Source organism: Dermacentor andersoni, chromosome 1, assembly GCF_023375885.2.
Source record: "Dermacentor andersoni chromosome 1, qqDerAnde1_hic_scaffold, whole genome shotgun sequence".
NCBI classification, from domain to species: domain Eukaryota; kingdom Metazoa; phylum Arthropoda; class Arachnida; order Ixodida; family Ixodidae; genus Dermacentor; species Dermacentor andersoni.
Window position 1 is genome coordinate 149,331,397 of NC_092814.1, and position 6,000 is coordinate 149,337,396.

Below are 6,000 nucleotides of genomic sequence, written 5' to 3' on the forward strand. Positions count from 1 at the left end.
CTAATACGAGTGACATTGCTCAAAATAAGACCTTCGCTAAATTTCGGGAACCTATTGGAAGAAACGCAACTTGGTCCGATTGGTTATTTACTTCTCCCGTTTCACAGGGGTTTAAAGAATTCCTATACGGGCGGAAAGGTGTTCTGCTGTGTTCCCAAGCCTGGACCCTACTATTAGCCCCGCCCGATGATGGTGATGATGATTGATGATGATTTAATGGCATCCCATTTGAAACGGGCGGTGACAAATAGTCACCTAGCCTGCTTGATTTAATCAGGTATACCATACATTTTTTCTATCTAACATTTTTGTGTACATCTTAATATTATTCCTCCTTCAAAACCTACCTTGTACCGCTAGCTATGACTAATAGATCCGGTCATAGCAATCTCTTCTCCGTTTTATTCTTTTTTTTAGCCAATATTCTAAACGTCTCTTGCTTATCTCGACTGCTGACCAGTTGACGCTTCCGTCCGCTTTAAACCCAAGCGCTTCTGCTGGGAGGTGTAGGTACGTTAACTACGGTTTTCACTGGGTGAAACCCTTCTCATTTCATTAGTACGTGCTGAGTGGCCTCCGGATTTTTGCTGCAGCATACAAATGCCTCATCTAGTTCCGAATATTTGCTCCGATATGTTTTTGTCCTTAGGCAACCGGCTCGAGTGTCAAATAGCAAAGCACTGCCCTTCGTGTTATCGTACAGATTTTTCCTTCAAATTCTTGTGAATCTCCATGGTCCTTTTTGTTTCCGTTGTTTGCATCCAATATCTGTTTCTCTCACTTTCTTTCTGATGACTACTGGTTGTATATTCAGTTTCAATTACCCCGTACTTGGTTGCCAGCTTTATTTGAGCTTTTCATCCATTCCGTGTCCACGCATTTCAAGTACAAATACTTGAAAGTATCTTGAAAGCCCGAGACCTTCGAGTGGCGCTCTCCCGCGCTTGACGTCAGAGGGTGGACTCCGCTGCCGCGCCGCGCTACGTGAAGGCAACTTGGCTTTCTCGGCCGACCTGCTCTGCTTTGCTCGAGTTTTAAGCATGAAATGCTTTGAGCTCTCGTTGTTGGCGACCTTCAAGTGACCTTGAGAAAAAACGTCAGAGCCGTTATCCTCGCAAGTTAACCGCGCAAGTTAACCGCGCAAGTTGAGAACAAAACGAGATGATTTGGGCAGCCAGTCAAAACTTCAGAAAATGCGGCCGCTGGCCCCCAACCCTTTGTACAGGACCGCATTACATACGCTAGGTACTGCCCAAACAAGTCACACAAAAATCGCTTCCGAGTACTTCCTAATGTTTGTTCACAATATCACTCACGTTGCAACTTCTAATACGCTGAATTTTTATTTGTCATTACCAATAGGAGGGGGGGGGGGGGGGGTGACGTTCGAAAAGTAGATAGGCACCATACACTTCATTGTTATCTTTTGGCGCTGAGACAGGGTTGCCAGTGCTCGTTTGAACGCCAGTGGTCCATGAGTTCCGCGGCACGGGTTTTACGTCGCCTCGAGAGATGGCGCTACACTGCGCGGCGCCTCCTTCAGGCGATTTTCTTCTTCTAGCTGGACAGTGCGCTTTGTCTCCCTGGCGTCTTTCTCTGCCTGTCGTGCCGCGTTCAACCGGTCTTCTTCTTCTAGCTGGGCAGCGTTCATATGAACCAGTGCACAGTATGGCATGGTGCGGTGTGGTGGGGTGTGCCGTAGCGAGCATGCACTAGACCCATTTTAAGATTGTGGCTAGTACCATCTCCAACCAGTCTGCTCTGCTGGTTGCCCGTTCATGCTTACATCTACTCTCAGTCACGGGAGAGCCAGGAATTTTTTGAACTGTGCGTCTGCAGGCTTGTAGAACAGTACATACGGAATGTGTTAGGACACTGTTTCCTGCGAAATCGGGCGGTGTCGCCGTCGTCACCTCGCTTATAAGTGCGTGTACGGTTACTCATCACTGCTGTTCCGCTGTCGCGGCACACTCTAATGATTTGTCGGCCCTGCAGCATTGGGCCTTCAGCTATTCCGTCTGCGCTATAATACTATGTTTGTCTGTCCAGCGCGTGCTGCGTGTTCGGTCCCCCGTTGCCACAGACATCCCAGTTTTGTTGCTGTCCAGCGCGTTAAGCGTATCACGAAATATGTTTGATACCATTCTCAGGAAATTAAGTGGTCGCTGCGGTGCGTTAATGCATGCACTGCAGCAGCCTTGACCCAACATGCGGTCTGGAACGTCTGGAGGAAATTAGTGGGAAAAACAAAGTTACGTAGTCTTGTGCTGCTGTGCTGACCTTCGCAAGATAACTTTAATTAACCTTAATTAATTTCATCGTGACCTAGCTCGACTCTGCAAGTTAGTCAGCTCAGCGTAACTGTCTCTTTTTTTTTTTTGCTCCTGCCATGGGTAGCGAGCACATTTCCCGGGTGAGGTTCGTCCATCGATGAGAATTAGCACTCTATATAAGAACAGGTGACAATCTTTGCTAATTAGAACAGCGTTTTCAATACAATTGTCCTGTAAGCGCGTCATACATATCTAAAACTAAAACAAGAAATTTGAGAAGTTCAGATTGGCTGGTACTTGACCGAGTAAGTAGCTGGAGCACTAACACACTAGAAAAAAAAAGGGGGGGGGGAGAGGCAAGGGTAAAGGCACAAAGGCCTAATAAAATGTTCACAGACGTTCCTGCTTGCCGGTGCGTTTGCAGAAACGGCGTTTCCACAAGAGGAACGTAAAAATGCGTGTTTCATTGCAACCCCGGGTGATTTCCCTCGCACCCACGGCACGCGGTCCGACCTTATCGCACTAGGACTTTATACGGAACCTCACGGCGACGCCGGAAATGCGCCGGTAGTGTCCATATAATTGCTTTGTCGCATAGTTTTGGAACAAAATGGCAGACCTTCACGCAAGGGCACTACCTAAAGTCGTGTATTACGACGAGCGGCTTTTCGGCCCACTTGACGCCTATCCAGCTTTTATGGACACAAGGGTTTAGTTCACGTGAGTGCCACCACGTGGCGTAATGACCTTAAACTTTTCAAACTTCCCGCGGTGACACGTGATGAGGTCAACAAAACAAAAATAAAATAATTGAAGGCTGTCCCTGCGCATTGAACTCCGCCACAATGCTGGTCCCACCGGCGTTATCACTGTTCTTGATAAAGCGTAGCCGCTCGCCGCCTGGAAATGACTTATCATCCTAAGAGCGTTTAGTCCGACGAACGACGATTGATTCTGGGCTTTTGATACGGTTCCTTTTCTTTCTTTTTTTTTCTTTTCCTTTTTATTTTGGTCTTTCTGATGCTACGGAGTAAACAAGCTAGGTTAAACGTCAGAAGCACTCCGTGGCAGCATTTCTTCAGTCGGCACACATTGTTAAAGGGACACTAAAGGTTACGATTAAGTCACGTTAAAGTGATAAAGCAATGCTCTAGAACGTCTAAGGCGTCAATATAAACGCGAACAGAGCTTTAAAAAAAAAATTATGGGGTTTTACGTGCCAAAACCACTTTATGATTATGAGGCACGCCGTAGTGGAGGACTCCGGAAATTTCGACCACCTGGGGTTCTTTAACGTGCACCTAAATCTAAGCACACGGGTGTTTTCGCATTTCGCCCCCATCGAAATGCGGCCGCCGTGGCCGGGATTCGATCCCGCGACCTCGTGCTCAGCAGCCCAACACGATAGCCACTGAGCAACCACGGCGGGTGCGAACAGAGCTTTAGTAACCGAGAAATTGAGGTAAATGCATGGCACGATTTGAGACCCCCCAGCGACATTCCGGTACTAGCCCGATGACGAAGGCACTCCTCATCATAATTTATGTCACTAGTACTCAGCTACTCGTGTTAAAAAGATCATTTCATTAGGTTATGAGACAGAAAAAAATGCTACTTGTCTACTTCCGTTCGATTTAAAGAAAAAATAACATTTTGACGTTACCCTTCAGTAGTATGGGTGGTCGAAAGGTTTCGTTTTCGCTCGACTCTGCGCGCTCGACTCTGCGCCGCGCGCGCTTTGGAGTTTCAGTTGTTTCGTTATCGCGTCGTGCTGCGCTAGTTCCTGCTGGCTCGCGAAACTTGCATTTGGAACAAAACAAGCAGCGAGAATGCCACGTCCATGTGATGTCGTGGGATGCGCGAACGGTCCGCGGAACTTGGCCAAGGGCAGTTGCACTGGAGAATCTAACGTTACTTATAATTGTGTGCCAACGAGTGAACCCCTCCGTTCGAAGTGGTTAAGTGCCGTACCTCTGCCACAGCACGTTGGCAAAGAGCCGAAAAATCGCATAGTGTGCTCGCTGCACTTTCGTCTAGAGGATTACTGAAGTCGTGTGGAGTGCCTTTCAAAGCAATGCTTTCCCGTAGCGCTGTTCCCTCGGTCTTGCCTGCAATCTCCGAAGCGCAAGAACAACTGCAGGTCGAAGACGGGGCGGGGCGGTAAGTGCGGCATTTGGTTTCCACGAAGGAAAAGCTACAAATGTGTGAATATGTGCAGCCATGACCAGTGGCGTAGCCAGGTCGTCTGGCACCCGGGATCCATAGGTCTTCTGTCACCCCCCCCCCCCGGGTGTAGCCCGCGGAAAGAGGGGTGTCTTCAGACATATATGACACCCCCCCCCCCCCTCTGGCCCCTTGCACCCGGTGACCCCGGCCACCCGCGATCCCTCAGCAGCGGGTCACGTTCATCATCATCATAATCATCATCATCAGCCTGGTTACGCCCACTGCTAGGCAAAGGCCTCTCCCAAACTTCTCCAACTCCCCGGTCACGTACTAGTTGTGGCCATGCTGTCCCTGCAAACTTCTTAATCTCATCCGCCCATCTAACTTTCTGCCGCCCCGTGCTACGCTTCGCTTCGCTTGGAATCCAGTCTGTAACCCTTAATGACCATCGGTTATCTTCCCTCCTCATTACATGTCCTGTCCTGCCCATGCCCATTTCTTTTTCTTGATTTCAACTAAGATGTCATTAACTCGCTTTTGTTCCCTCACCCTATCTGCTCTTTTCTTATCCCTTAACGTTAAACCCATCATTCTTTCCATAGCTCGTTGCGTCGTCCTCAATTTCAGAGAACCCCCGTAAGCCTCCAGCTTTCTGCCCCGTACGTGAGTACTGGTAAGACACAGCTATTACACACTTTTCTTTTGAGGGATAATGGCGACCTGCTGTTCATGATCGGAGAATGCCTGCCAAACGGACCCCAGCCCATTCTTATTCTTCTGATTATTTCAGTCTCATGATCCGGATCCGCAGTCACCACCTGTCCTAAGTAGATGTATCCCCTTACCATTCCAGTGCCTCGCTCCCTATCGTAAACTGCTGTTCTCTACCGAGACTATTAAACATTAGTTTTCTGCAGATTAATTTTTAGACCCACCCTTCTGCTTTGCCTCTCCAGGTAAGTGAGCATGTATTGCAATTGGGCCCCTGAGTTACCAAGCAAGGCAATATCATCAGCGAATCGCAATTTAGTTACTAATATATTCTCCATTAACTCTTATCCCCAATTCATCCCAATTCAGGTCTCTGAATACCTAATGTAAACACGCTGTGAATAGCATTGGAGAGATCGTATCTCCCTGTCTGACGCTTTTCTTTATTGGGATTTTGTTGCTTTCTTTATGGAGGACTATGGTGGCTGTGGAGCCGCTATATATATCTTTCAGTATTTTTACATACGGCTCGTCTACACCCTGATTCCGTAATGCCTGCATGACTGCTGAGGTTTCGACTGAATCAAACGCTTTCTCGTAATCAATGAAAGCTATATATAAGGGCATTTCTGATAAAAGCCTGGAAAGGCACCAGCAAAAGCAGTATGTACCATATATTGTCGAACCTAAGGAAGGTTTTTTTTTCTTTTCCGTGCTCAAGTTGACCAACATGCGGAGGGGTGCTTACGTTTATTAAACTAAATATTTCATGAGGTTTGTGCAATAATGCCATTTCATTAAATAAGTGCTTACCCGGAATTTTGTCTTTCCTTTTGTAATGTCTAGCTGT